Here is a 15,464-nt window from a genome sequence, read left to right on the forward strand (position 1 = left end):
CATGTAAAGGAAGAAAGGTACAAAAAGAGATATGACTGTATATTGCATGACTTGTAACCAGCATGCCTGCATGTTTTTGAATGCTTCAAATGGACTATTTGTGAGACGCATCACTATATCAATGTTTTTGCCCTTATTTCATTAAAAAGGAACCAAACAGAGATTTTGGCCAAAAATTGCTGTGATGCTCAAATACAAAAATGAAAGCCAGAAAAGATTAAAATAGATCATATAATCTATATAAATCTATATAAATAATTAAAAATAACACCAATAGGTACATCATGTTAATATAAATTCTCCATAGTTAAATCATATTTTGTACTGTATGTTTTTTTAAATGAATGAACAAGACTGGATGAGCTTTAAGATGTGAGATTCAAAATTCTGTTTTTTGTATAAAAATAGCACCAAGTTCTTACTAAATGATTTCATGTAATGACAGACCTGCTCAGCAAAACTCCATTGTTTTGCCCGGATTAAGAAGGAGGAAATTTGAAGACATTGACTTATTAATGGCACTGAAACATTCATCGAGGTAGGAGAGATTGTTTGGCTTAACAGAAAAGTACAGCTGTGTATCGTCTGCATAGCAATGACAGAAATTTTCTTAGCTGTCTTATATACATGGATATTTTATTGTTCCATGAAGGGAAATTACTGTTATTTTCAATAAGGTATCTTTCTATCTATAAGGAGTTGTAAAGTTTGTTGGCCATGAGGTAGCAGCCTTTTCCTGTAGGATTCAGTGGTGAAATGAATCTTTTGATCAATTCGCTGAAAAGGATTATCCAATATGGTCTGTAACCTAGATAGAGTCCTCCTTTCTGACACCACAACCAGTGAGTCAGGGCCCATTTATATTTGTTGCATTGGTCACTTTGCACATAAACAGGAATGTCACCACTGCTCTGTACCATTTATACAAGCACTGAGGGTGTTAGCACTGAGTGCAGGATTCTCTTGAACAACAGACATTGCCACTCAGACAAAAGCTCCACATCAGCGCTGGTATAGGAGGAGAAGAAGTCAAAACCTCAATGCTGGAAGCAAAGAAATCCCTAAGTTTTGTTTTGTATTGTTTTCTCTAGAAGGTCTTCAAAGTGTTGCAACTTGTCCCTCTTTATAATCTGTGACTCTTTGAGTTTTGGTTCTGATACATCGTTCGAATGGCAGTAAAAAGTAATACGAAGACACGCTCATGTCTTCAGCCTTGAAAGCACAATAACTAAGTAAACCAGCTGTCATTTGCAAATCGTTTTTAAAAGCTCCTGTACTGTTAAATTATATTTCAGTAACATTATCTGACAGAATCACCATATACAGACATTAAAGAAAATATGATCTTTTATGTTGGCAAAATTTATATGTTCAACTCAGAGAGGAAGTCATGCATGGAGCCATGGAGTCTTTTCAGCTGTGCTCCTTCTGTCTGTCACACTACAGAGTAGATGCAAAAAAGGGTATATACTGTAATACATCATGTTTACTATCATTGTGTATAGACTATATTAATGCAATCACAGCCCGACATTTCCTCATCTTAATAGAGAAACACAGACCATAAATGTGCTTTAATGAAAATTTTCCAAAAACTTAAAAATCAGACAACTTGCTTTTTATCTTCTGAGGACAGAGCTATTATTATATCAAATCTAGCCTCCAATAAAGGTCAGGGTCAAAGCCTCTGTGCCCTGACATTAAAAATAAAACTGTAAATAATCCTCTTAGACAGAAGTGCCTCAGGAAGAACAAAATAACAGCTAAGTAGAGAGTTATAGGTTTTTAGAGTAATTAGGGTTATTAGAGGAGATAGGAAATGATTCAGAGGGGAGATGGGGATATGATGGGCTTTTTTAAGGAGACGGGTTTCAAGCTTAAACCAGATGATGGAGAATGACTTAACTGACTGACTAGACTAAGGTCATTTAGGGTGCGTTAAAGACGAAACTAAGAATAGAGTGACATTAGATTTCAAATGAGGAGTATACTTTAATCAATGGACACATTTCATTATAACTGAAAAGAAAAGTGTGGGAATTAACTTTAAAAGTAGCTAGATATTTGAGGAAATACTCAGATTTGTATGAGATGGTTAGTGTGTCATAACAGCATGGCTCTATTCAACATATTAAGTTTCATTTGTTTATTATACAGCATACAATTAAATTGGAAAAACAGAAAGCTTTGCATTTAGTAAAGCAAGCTGAAAAAGAAGGATGTTTTCCATTCATATGCATCAAAGACATAGTAACACGGTGGTTTAGGGGATTGATTCCTGAAATATTTGTTTATCATGAGCAAAGACTTCTCTCATAGTTGAACCTACACTGTAGTGTAGTTGTGCTTTTTAACTTCTGCAGCTGTGCAAATCTGTGAAAATCATACATAATGATAGCAGCAGATTATTTTTTTCTGCATAAATCTGTATACCTACCTGTGATTATATTGTTATTCAGACAGTCTTTGATGGCAGCTTTTGGGCCATATGTTGCACAGTGCAAACAGAAAACATGATGATTACAAAATATGATTTGCTATCCCCATCAAAACTACACAGTTCCCTCTTAGCTACAATTTTTAATGCGTAATGAATCATAAAACATCATGTACTTGCAAACAGGAACACTTTGTGATTCATTTCTGTGGATATGAAAAGTTTAAGCTTCGGTTCTTCTAATTATTTGCTGCTTCTGCTGAATCAATTAAGAAATGATCAACAAAGCAAAGTTCTAGTTTATTTTTACTCTGAGTGATTAAAAAGATTCACAGGGTCTGGGAAGCATTGGTAAATTGCTCCAGCTCACTGACATACATGTCAAACTTTTTGCATGCCCACTCACCAGCCTGACTTTCGTTTTCTGTCTTGGTGTAGCATGTTTCTGTTTCTGTGATACATCTGGAGCAATATGCCACAGGATTCCAAGGCTCCCCGCAGAGTTGAAGGAGTGCATCTCCCAATCCATCACTTCTTGCGTCAGCCAGCACAGCAGTGGGCTTGCTCATGTAGTAGTATGCAAGTATTGGTACGGTTGTCAACAGATTCCTCTAACGTGTTCACTTTACTGTGTTGTACGTTACTTCACATGCTGTGTGTTGTCTTGCAGGTATTCTCTCAGTTTTAGTATTCAATGTTCCACGCTTACCAGGTTTCCTCTGTTGCACACCATTTCATCCACACTCCTCACTAAGATTCATTTCCACAGACAAGGACCTGCTGTAACTTGTTTACGATTTGTCTACAGATGGCATACGCTATGAGTGGGTGAATTTTAAATTTGTCGGTCGCAGTGCTTTGAATCTGTCCCGTGCAGTGCAACTTGCCACCAAAAATATCCAGTGAATATTTACAGGCTCCAGTGGACTTCTGGGGGTAAGTAAGTGGTATGTTTCCTCATGAATGATGTTCACATTAGCCTCATGTGGATTTTGAGTCCACCAGCAACTCAGAGGCCCATCGGTCCGATGACCCATGTGCTTTTCTCACAACACCGAGAAAGTATGACCACAGCTGCTGTGTTTGCTCTGTGCTTCATTTACTGCTTTCATCTAATGTCCAGCTCTGCTGTGTTTATAATGCCACATTTTTCCACACTTTCCCAATTTGTAATCCCAATTTTATATTCTCCTTTAAGATTATCATGGTGTTTGATGTGTTTGTAGTGATTTTAAATAACTTATAAGTCGAGCCTCTCTCTATTGCCTCTTTACAAAATACAGCAGTGTCTTTCTTGTCTGGTCTTTGCACTCACAGAAAGGAATATGCAGTGTATTCCCTGTTGTGACAAATTTCATAGAACTTTACATCCATACTTATCCTCAGCTATGCAAAAGCACAAGTCAGAAATCAATGTTCTCGCTTTTCATGGTGTAGAATGTCTGCTTTCTTTAGCTAGCTTAATAGCGATTCTTAATCTCACAAATCCTCAGTTCAGATCTGACTTGCTGAAATAAAGATTTGTCAGGGGAATTATACTAATTATGACACCTGAAATTCAGTGGTGACACAAAGTTACTGAGCCCTGATAGCGCTTATGAGTTTAATGCATGGCAGTGTATAGCACTATAGACTAACAATATATAACACTGACTGGCTACTGTCACTGAGGAATCTTGCCGATGGAATCCTACACCAAGCCACTCCTTCATAAATGCGTATATGCTTGTAATACTTGTAACTATTTTTCACAATTTAACTAAATCCCAACAGAGTAAAAGAAGAACCCTTGAGACAAGTTAAGCATGATTAAGGTAGAAGAAGTCATCCCATCCCATCTCATCATCTTGAGGTTCGCTAAAAAAATTGGAAACATGTATTAAGGTGGCCATAGTAGAATGCTCAATTATGGCTTCTGAATTTTATATTGCTCTTCTGATGTAATAGAAAAGCAACTTTTCCTCAGCCACAAAAGGGTGGAGTGCCCACTCCGAGTCAGGGACGAGTTCTTGCCCCAAGTGGAGGAGTTTAAGTATCTTGGGGTCTTGTTCACAAGTGATTGGAGAAGGGAGCGGGAGATCGACAGACGGATTGGTGCAGCAGCTGCAGCGATGCGGACACTGTACCGGTCTGTTGTGGTGAAGAGAGAGCTGTGTAAAAGCGAAGGTTTCAATTTACTGGTCGATCTACGCCCCTACCCTCACCTATGGTCACGAGCTGTGGGTAGTGACGGAAAGGACGAGATCGCGAGTACAAGCGGCGGAAATGGGCTTCCTCCAAAGGGTGGCTGGCCTCTCCCTTAGAGTTAGGGTGAGAAGTTCGGCCATTCGGGAGGGGCTCAGAGTAGAGCTGCTGCTCCTCCACATCGAAAGGAGCCAGTTGAGGTGGTTCGGGCATCTGACCAGGATACCCCCTGGGCGCCTCCTGGGCGAGGTTTTCCAGACATGTCCTACCGGGAGGAGGCCCCAGGGCAGACCCAGGACATGCTGGAGAGATTATATCTCTCAGCGGGCCTGGGGACGCCTTGGTGTTCCCCCGGATAAGCTGGAGGATGTGGCTGGGGAGAGGGAGGTCTGGGCTTCTATGCTTGAGCTGCTGCCACCGCGACCCGGCCCCAGGAAAAGCGGAAGAAAATGGATGGATGGATGGATCTTCTGATGTAATAGTTTTACAATAAAAAAAACCCAAAAAACATATATCACTAACGGAAAGACTCAGAATTAACACAATATGTCTATTTAAGGGTCCCTCCCAAAAACCTTCTGCTCTCATGGTAATGGATCTGCAGGAATGATATATTCGTTAAAAACTTTGTTAGTATGTGCACAGAACTCTCGAAACTATACAAATTTTAAACAGAAAAAGAAGAAATAGAGACCTCCAACATTATGCACGGTATAAGGCATCCATGCAATGGCATCACTTTTGCTGTTTATTTCATCCTTTCAAAGTTACTTGCATTGCAACCATTATTCTTCATCCAAGGCACAAGCCAAGGTGAAGGGTGAGGCCTTGGCAGAGCTATATTTTCAGTGCTGTTTGTCTGTATCTCTGCAAGACTACGCAATAACACAGCTAAAGGAAGAAACCGTTAAATTATGTGTGGATCCAGGTCACTTACTTTAAAATTACAAAACGGAGCACTGGCCTTGGTTGAGGATGTGCTAACAAAAAAGCCAGGTAAGCATAGACTACACAGTTTTAATTGCAAAAACAAAGCCTTTTCCCCTTATTCTGGCAAAGAACGGAGTAACATCTGTAGCCATGGTAACCATATACAAAGACACCAATCCGGTCTTTAAGTGATGACGTGACGAATCCTACTTCCGGGCCTAAAGTAGTCTGCCTTTAATATGGCTTTTGTGTTGTTAACATGTTTAATGTTTTGTGTTTTCTTCTATTTAATCTCAAAAAGCTCCTAAAAACAGTCAGTGATCACTGTTGACCTCCCTCGGCTTTTATTACCGCTAATCATTTATTTAAGCTCAGTTTTTAAAACCTTACGATGTAACTACAGCCCAGCCCATGCAGCAGTATATGAATGACTAACCTCATATTGTGGATGGATTATCTCAGTTGTTCTCCTGGCTGAAGTTTGGTCCGTTTACAGCATCCTGACCACCGAGAACCCTCACGTTAACTTTTATTGAGTGGAAAAAAAGTTAGCTTGTTTATATTATGCTAACATAGCTGTGTCGCTAGCGGTCACGTAGCACATCATTATATACCAGCTAGCCAAACATCAGTAACCCTACAAACGTCACTGCTGTTTAGTTTTCTGTCTTCATTTATGTTGGAAGTGATAGCAGAGCTGTACGTTTTAATTTGTTTCCAAAACCCCGCAGTCAGGACATGCTATATTGTATTTAGATGGAAGCTAGCGTGCTAACTTGATGCTAAGTTCTAACTCCGTTAAATGTCATAAATTCCGTTTTCATGGATGTCTGGATGTTAAACTCAATTGTTACACCTGGTAGAGCAGAACACTGATCATTTTATTAAAGATGAAAGACTTTAGACAGTTTTTCAACTCTCAGTAATGCCACAGTGATCGTTTGATATATGGACCTGCAGCGGAGTTTAGGCCCAGACACGGCTAGTGACATCAGACTTAAAGACCAGATAGCTGCAGGAAAGCATGAAAATTAAAATCTTCAAGATTATACAAAAATGTAATTAAGCAGCAGTAGAACAAAAATGGCTTTACTTTTTATTGAAATATAGTCTAAAACCAACAAAATGTGAAATGCTAAAATTTTAATAAAACTAAAACTTTTTTTCCCAAGAACTTCAACTAAATCAGTTTAATTTGCTTTAATTATGACTGCTCAAATACAGGCACACAGTATTCTGTACACACTTTTCACATGATTAATTGTGGTGGAAAGCACTGCATTTTTTTAACATGCAGCATGATGTATGATGTGCATATTGGTGTGCAACTGTTGGTGAAAACTAGAAACAGAACGGGGGTGTTTATACTGATAGTATCTCTTGTAATTACCAAGCACAAACACACAAACAACAACTTATCCAAAGTTCTAATTACATGACAAATGAGTGTAATTTTCAGAGTCACAGAACAAAATAAGTGTTTGACTTTCGTAGCTTCATTCATCTTTATAAGCAAGGGTATTGTTTTTATAAACACATATAATTAATATCCTGCTGAAAGAAACGCTAGCACTTTGACTCTGACAATTATTTGATGTTGCTTTAAAAATATTTTCAACCTTAAAGTATTGTAAAAATGTAGTATTTTGAATAAAAAAGTCCTCTGATTTCAAAGTGCTTTTTCACCAGTACAACTGAAACATAATGTTAAAAAGAGGAGATTTATGAGTTTCTGCAGTGACTCCAGACACGCTCCCAAAAGTACGGGGTGAGTTTAACTATTGTATGAAGAATATGACATGCATCTCGATGGGAAAACACTGAGCACTTGCAGAGATTGTAAGTGTTGTATCTAAAACTGTCAGGACCCGGGCTCCCCAGTGGATTCTGTTTCTCTGTCCATTTCTCTCTCTCTTTGCTTTGTGTTTAAAGTATCTGTGGATGGAACTCCTCCCGAGTCTCGCCCAACTCACCTGTGGCTGGTCCCCACCTGTGGAAGATAAGCAATTAGGGGCTCTTACTTAAGGTGTGGGTAGACTTGTTGATCTCTCTGTCATCTCCTCAAGTGGTTTCTGTGGCATCTCCGCAGTGATCCTTGTCTTACCCTTGTGCAGGTCGTGGCTTCCCCTTGTCGTCATGTCTAAAGACATGTCGAGTGAATGAGGTCGGATTGTGTGGAGTGGCTGCTGGTTTGGTTTGCGAGTTGGATTCCCTCCAAGGGGACCCCCTCAAGCCCCCTTGGAACCATCTCCCTTCCTGGATGTTTCCTCACCTGTCTTTGTTTCACGAAAATCATCTATCTGTATATGAACACTTTGAACTGCCTTTGTGAGCCCTGCCTACTCACCCAGTGCCTGACGAGACACAAACTATATTCAAACATGTATTTTAAAATTCACCACAACTTTCTGTGTTCGTTACTTTAAACAAAACATAACCTTTTGAAACCAGATTATTGTTTTTGACACAACCTGAGAAAGTTAACAAATGTGTATTTTTATTTATTTTGTATTTATTTATTTTACTTACTCGGGTTTACTAGGAGCATTGTTATGCAAAGATCCAACGAGCCAGGAAAGAAAAAAAACAAATGGAATTCCCAATCCATCCAAAAAATACAGCTCCAGTTTTGGCGATCTGTGTATCTGTGCCAGTGTGTTGCACACATAGGGTTTATGGATGCAGGTCACTAACCAAACTCCTAAGCCATCTTATGGGCTGAATAAATATAACAAATAGGGTCATTTCTGGCTACAGAAGATCAAGATGAAGATACCATAAGACCAAACTGGAGTTTTAAAATAGGATCACTTTTCAAAGAAATGTCTTCAAGCATTCCTTCGGCGCAACCAATTCGTCCAGCATCTTTAATTTCATAACTGCACGAGCAATCAAAATCTTAAGTGTCTCAACAGCAAATTATTGCTACAAAAACAAGATGATTTGAGAATAACAACAGCAGTATTTTAGCAGGTGTGGTGGATGTGCGCACTCTAATTAGGGCAGGACACCAGGAGATTGATGTGGAGACAGATTGAGCCACCTGTTCGTTTCCTCAATATTTCCCATCTCCAGTCCTCCTCAGCATCCCCTCTGCAATCACAGGCAAGGTTAAGATATTCAACTCTAATGAAAATCAGAAAGCTGACAACACGTCAAGCTGTATTTTATCAAGCTGTGTCATATTCCATCATATCAGCATAAAATCAACTGTTTTTTGACCTTTCTGGCACTGCTACAGCACGACTTTGCCAGACAAGTTAGAGAAAAAATTAGACTTAAACTGGGGGAAACTGAGTTAGTGAGTGTATTATTTTAACTGCGGAGAAAAAATAACCTTGACTGTTTTGACTGAATGCAAGTAATGAAAAATGTCAATATTATTAGAATAATGTTCTCAAAGGTTAAACTTTTCGGTGAAGAAAAAAACAAGTAACACTATGACAAACAACTCAATAACACTATGTTTAGTAACATAACCTTAGATTAGCAGAGTCATATATGATAATGAATGAAAGTGTCACCAGCACCATCATCCTTACACTGACCGTGCTCTCTTACATTTCACAGAAGAGGTGGCCCAGTAATGCAGGTGGTGAAAATTAAACTGTCACTCACTTAACACACACAGAGATTCATAGTTACACATTTTATAAAAATAAAAAAAATAAATAAATAAAAACATGACAGACTACTGCAAAAACATGGCAGTTAATTTGATGGCTTTTGAGTAATGGGAGTGGATTTTGAACTGCTGAATCCCAGGAATGGGCACTGTACAACTAGGCTGCTCTGCTAGCTAGGTGAAGTAATAGTAAACTTCAAAGTAAATACAAGCAATAATGTGATGCTACTGCAAGTTTGATCAAGTGTTTCCCACCCATATTTACATTTACAGAAGGCTAAACTAGTTAATCATTGATCTTTATATTTAATCATTATTATCTGCTCCACTAACCACTGTCTTTCCTTAGAGTTTCCTCTCCTACTTTTATTTTTCTTTATTTATCTTTTTTTTTTTCACTGCAAATGTTGCACATTTCCACTGCAATAATTTAAAGTTTGTGAGCACTTTGAAGGTCCTCCTATGCCCTGGGCCCTAAAGCACTTGCCTGCCTTACCTGGTGGCCTCTGGTTCATGTTTTAAAGCTGAACATACATATCAAACTGATGGTAAATATATATATCTACATATACATGCACACACACACACACATACATACATATACATATATATTAGTGCTGTCAAAATTAACGCTTTAACGCAGATTAATCCGCCATCACCGTCAACTTGGTCAACGCAATTAACACATCTGGAGTGAAAAATGACTCAAAATCCCTGAAATGTGTCCGTCTTCGGGCAGTTTGTCCAAGTAGAGTTACCTTCACACATGCGCAAATGGGTGGTTGATCTGGTGGTGACGGTCACCTGAATCAATCAACTCAATATGGAAGATGATGAACGCAGATTGGCCCTCTCGATGGGAAATTTGAGTATTAAAAAATAACAAGATGGAACAGTTGACCGACATAAAGTATTAGCCACATTGTGCAGGAAGGAATTTTCTTTTCACTGAAGCACTTCCACCTTAAAATATCACATTGAGGCAAAGCATATGTTAGTGGGGATGCTGCTAGGACTTTGGCTAACGCGTCACCCAGCTTGTGACAAACCACTCACAGAGCATCAGGGACTCAGTAAGTCTACCTCGGAAATATTGACTGACACAATTGAAAAGTGGATTGCAACAAACTACAGACCTATTAACATTGTTGAGAACACGCGCTTTACATAGCTTTGGTTCCTCGTTTCAAGGACTTGAAGTGCCTCCCCAAGAGTGACAGAGAGAGAGTGGATACATTTTTTTTGGAGTTTTTTGTTAACATGAATGTTCGAGATGTTCAATAAACATGTTAAGTGCGTATATTTTTCCTTTTTTCTCGAGTCTGTTTGCTCATGCAAAATGAAATGTGATTAATATAGAATAAAAATATAATTATATAGACTAAAAATGAATGATATTTAATCGTGATTAATGAAAATTAATCCACAATCAACTCTGTCATGAATCTGATTAAACATTTTAATTGCTTGACAGCATTAATATATCTTATATATTAAGATATACTTACCTATTAGTATATTTTTTAAAAAAAAACTTGTATTTTTTGTGCTTATTCTACATTTACTTGATTATATTGCATAAATGTCAGTTACAAGTTGAAAAAATGTAATTGCAACCAGGATATTGCTCAAGTAATTGCGATTAATCGTGATTAATTACAGAAAAATGTGCGATTAATTAGTTTTTTTAATCTATTGACAGCACTAATATATATATATATGTATGTGTGTGTGTGTGTGTGTGTGTATAACATCCTTTTTCTTTACTGGCAGGGTATTTGAGATTCTATGGTTTGCCCTTTGATTTGGGATTCTCCTTGACAAAGAAGATGATCATCTCCGTACTCCAAGCAGTTGCATTAACTTTGCATTGTGCCCAAGAAAGAAATTATAAACAGGGGTGCACATAAGTGGTCCGCAGGTGCGCATTCGCTGTCAAAATAAAAGACGTGCAGCAGATAAGAAGTTGCAACACGCGTTTGCGTACATAAGATTTTCTGGAGGACGACAGACATTTGTTTAGAACTCTTAAACTCTAACTATTAACAACGATTCCTTTTTTCGTTTCTGTCTTCTCTCAGTCATAGCCACCACTAGTCCCTTGGTACTGTGCAGAAACTGCATAGTAAAGTTTATATCTCTGTTGAATTCTTAAGTGCCTATTACAGAATTCAAGAGCTTAGCGCAAGATGAAGTGGGATAGGATTCAATATGAGCCTATGTGTTCTTTTTCACAGAGGGCCATACAGAGAGAATGTGTGTGGCATGTGTGCTCATGAAAGCATTTGTATCTATTTGTGTTAAGCACAAAAAAATAAACCACTGCCAAAATATAAAGAACAATGAGATCAGATGCCTCAAGGAAGAATGGTGGGAGGAGACAGAGGAAAGCGAGCGTTCATATTTTCTAGTTATCTGAACCTGAACTCTATAAACCTCCCTTTCATATGCAAATGTAGCAATATTCAAAGCAAGGTCAACTTGTTCATCCGTGTTTCACTCTCTGCGTCCCAATGAATAAACATGTGGTTCAAACTTCTATTGCTCTGAGCATGTACTGTAAATGGTGATAGACATGACAGTGCACAGAGAAAGGGAATAGAACACTGACAAGATAAACATATTTCTAATGCAAAGACCTTTCATATTGCAATGTCAGATAATACAGTAACTCCTCACTTTCCCAGTGACTCTAACATGGGTCTTTTTATACTACCCTTACTGCAATCATGAGACCATAAGTCACTCTGCTTCCATTATGGAAGGCGTGTCAGTGAGATTGAGGAGATCTTCAGTGTTCTTTCCACAACCTAACTATATCCTCAGTTTATGTCAGCAGCACCCCATTCCCACTATACTCTAGTAGAGCAGCGCTTTCCTCTCCTGCGCTGCCTCATGGTTTGAATCCCTTCAAGGCTGATTGAAAGTCTTGTTCCATGGTCTCAACAAACTTCTAAGCCATATCTTGGCATGTGATATGGAGGGAAACAGGTGGAAAAGGCTGAGGATGCCAGATTATGCAATGGAATGGTATCACTCCTCAGAGCTCGGATCTTGACACTGCTAAAGTAGTATGGGATCCTCTTGACAAAGAACGGGCCAACACCCCTACCTAAAAAAAGCTTTGACTTAAAAACTACTGGAGAACTATTCCTGATAATACTGCTTAAAAAAATGATAAGAAGAATAAATGTAGTCTCACCAAATATTCACTTTTAAGCTTGTTAGAATTCTTCAAACTCCGCTTCTACCTTCTATACTTTCTTTAACTTTATCTTTGCATGTTTCATTAAATTGCTTCACCTATTTCCCATTTTCTGCATGACATACAGAGAAATGAGTAGTGGCTCAAACACAGTGTAAACTGCACAGCACTGTACATTTAAAGAGGTAACTTACCCTAAGAGACAAAGAAAATTCGGGATTAAATCATGCCTTTTCATAGTTTTCAGTCACATAATAAACTCCTACCCTGAGACCTCCATAGAACTGGAGCACAAACCTATAGGTTAGATTTGTATATTGATGTGGCCTTGCATGAAAATTATAAAAAGATGTTTTTGCAAACCAAGGATCATATTAAATCAGAGAGGCTGATCCCCAGGGAGGAAAAGACATACATGTATTTGTATGAAAGCACAGATTGCCTGTGGGCTTTATTCTGTTATATTCCACTGTGTTTAGAATCCACTGGTACCTGATTTTGTATTTTCTTTTACATAAATAGAGTCAAAACAAAATCATTTCCACAATAAATTGATGCGGAGAACCACAAATTGCATAAAATTCCACTACAATGCATGAAATGAAGTGTCTTATGGCCAAAATGTCCTAGGGGAGAACCCCAGATCCCCAGTTAATGTCTTCCCTTCAATGTGCAAATCAACTCTATACCCAATTTTCCTTTTTCTGAGCCTCGGCAATTTCAAACTCAAGTAATGTAATAGTTTGGTTGCATTTGGATATATTACTATAATTGTTTTCTCTACAAATGATAGAACAATTGTGTGTTCAGTTCAACAATATGTTTGCAAAGAGGCATCACTTCGTCTTTACAGAACTGCCAAATACAACAAACACACAATCCCAGGCTAATACGCAGAGCACACTGATGTGTGTGATAACCATCATTTTTTTGTCTTCACTTCTCCAGTCAGTAGTCATCATCTCAAACACTGTAATCATTTGTTGTCTTTGGATTGCTCTGGAACCACATTATGTTCCAAAGGACCCTCCAACTTGCAAAACCAACCCACATCTCCTTTTGATCAGAGCCACTCAAGATTAATTAAGCCATGATTTACTTTAAATAGATGTGATTAGCATGCTGAATTACATTTTGTCTTCTTAGGAATGCTTCATCAAAACCACACCTGGTCATTTTGTGCATAAGTCCAAATGGACTACAAAAAAAATCTTGACTAATGAGCACACATAGCAATTAAGAGCTTTTGCATTCACATAACAATTACCCCTAATTCAGGCTGGTGTTCCATGCATCTGATTTTAACACTGGACTGTTTGCACCCATATGAACAAACAAAACAAAAGCTGGGTATTGCACAAAATAGAAACTCACATTGCTCTTAATCATACTTCTCATCCAGAGTTTTAAAAAGAAATATAAAGACATTCTATCCTTTACTGTCTGCCACTCAAGTATTAATAAAAACAATGTAATTCATTATTTTCTTCTAATGGTGAGTGGTCATTTATCCCACATTTTTGTGACATCTAAAACCCATCTATCAGCACAACTCTAAAACTGTTACTACTATATTCATTTCTAATTTTCTGCTTATGTGCAGTGCAGTTGTGTACAGGTGTTCGACAAGGGAATCTTTCTCAACCATCTATTAAAAAGTTATAACGTGCTTAGGCATTAGTAATAAGTTGTCTTAATATTAATATTCTTCTCAATATTTACTTTCTTCCTGTTCCTATTCTGACAGTGAATCCTATTCACATTTTTGTCTGGCATAATAATTGGCATCTCAGATGCCGTCGGATGACTATGGGGCTGCAGTCGGCACCAGTAACGGCCTTAATTTGGGTCGAGGATCATCTAGTGTCTTCATGAAATGATGATAAAATGCAGGAACTGCCACTAAAGAGTTAAGTGAAAATGTCTTACTAGGTTCATTTTTGAGAATAAGTTGATATATATAGATATAGGAATCATGGCTGTATACTTGACATCAACCTAGAGTCAGCAGTGTCACTGTAATTAGATGGGTCACTCTGTTCACCAGAGCAACTTTCAGTGTACTGATTATACAAGACTCTGGATGGTTGGGTGAAACACAATAATTTCCCAAGAAAAGCCATGTAATTCAATGTCTTGATGAAGATAAAGCACAATTCTGTTTAATACTAATTGTTCAGGAGTCAAAGTGGGCTACGAAAGCTGAGTGTATTAATTGCTGGTATCGGTGAAATGCACACAGAATAATTGTGAATTTTAACTAAAGTTAAAAACTTAATGACTTTAAGAAGAATATTTTAGCCTTGTGCTTTGTTCTTGTTTCTTGTGGTGATATTGGATGTAATCAAACAAACAACAGAAGGTTAAATAATCTTATAACTTTTAAATTAGTTAATCTCAAAATGTAACAACATGCTGACAATCAAGTTAGCCATGGATGTCCATGATTAAGCATATGTACAGATATGCTTCCCCAGCATTATGTGCCTACATGTCTAATTTTGTCAGACTAAGAATGTCTGCCTTCTTTTTCTGCTTTCCTGTGAAAGGGTCATCTGCAAGGTGCCATTTTTTTCTCTTTATCTCTCTGGAAATCTCCAGTCAGGGAAGGAGAAAACTCTTATCCCATTTACTGAGATGAGCAGCAGACTTTTAGACTTTGCGAGAAAAATTAAGGCAAATATCCAACTATTACGCTAGTCTGTACAGTATCATGAGTCACAAGTTGTATTTTGTGTTTCGTGCAGTGAATGATCTTCAGGTTAGGTTAGCTGCTCCTTTGGATCAGACCATTACAGCAGCTGTGCCATCAGTCTCAAAGCCAACAACCCGCAAGCGGAACAGTTCTTTAGAGATGTCCAGTTTATCAAGGCTGTCGATGTAACAGACAGCAGCTCCAGCGCAAGACACTCAAACTGACTAAGGTTTTTTTTTTTCCATTTTGTGCAAGGATTTTGTAAAGTATGAATCTTCTTTCTTTTTTCATTCAGTAATATGAAACTTTAGTTTTGCATTGATACCACTATGCAATGGTGCTTGATGGTGATTTTATTTTCCTACAGAATCCTTCAAGTTACAATGCT

The sequence above is a fragment of the Oreochromis aureus genome, linkage group 22 (assembly GCF_013358895.1).
Source record: "Oreochromis aureus strain Israel breed Guangdong linkage group 22, ZZ_aureus, whole genome shotgun sequence".
NCBI lineage: Eukaryota > Metazoa > Chordata > Actinopteri > Cichliformes > Cichlidae > Oreochromis > Oreochromis aureus.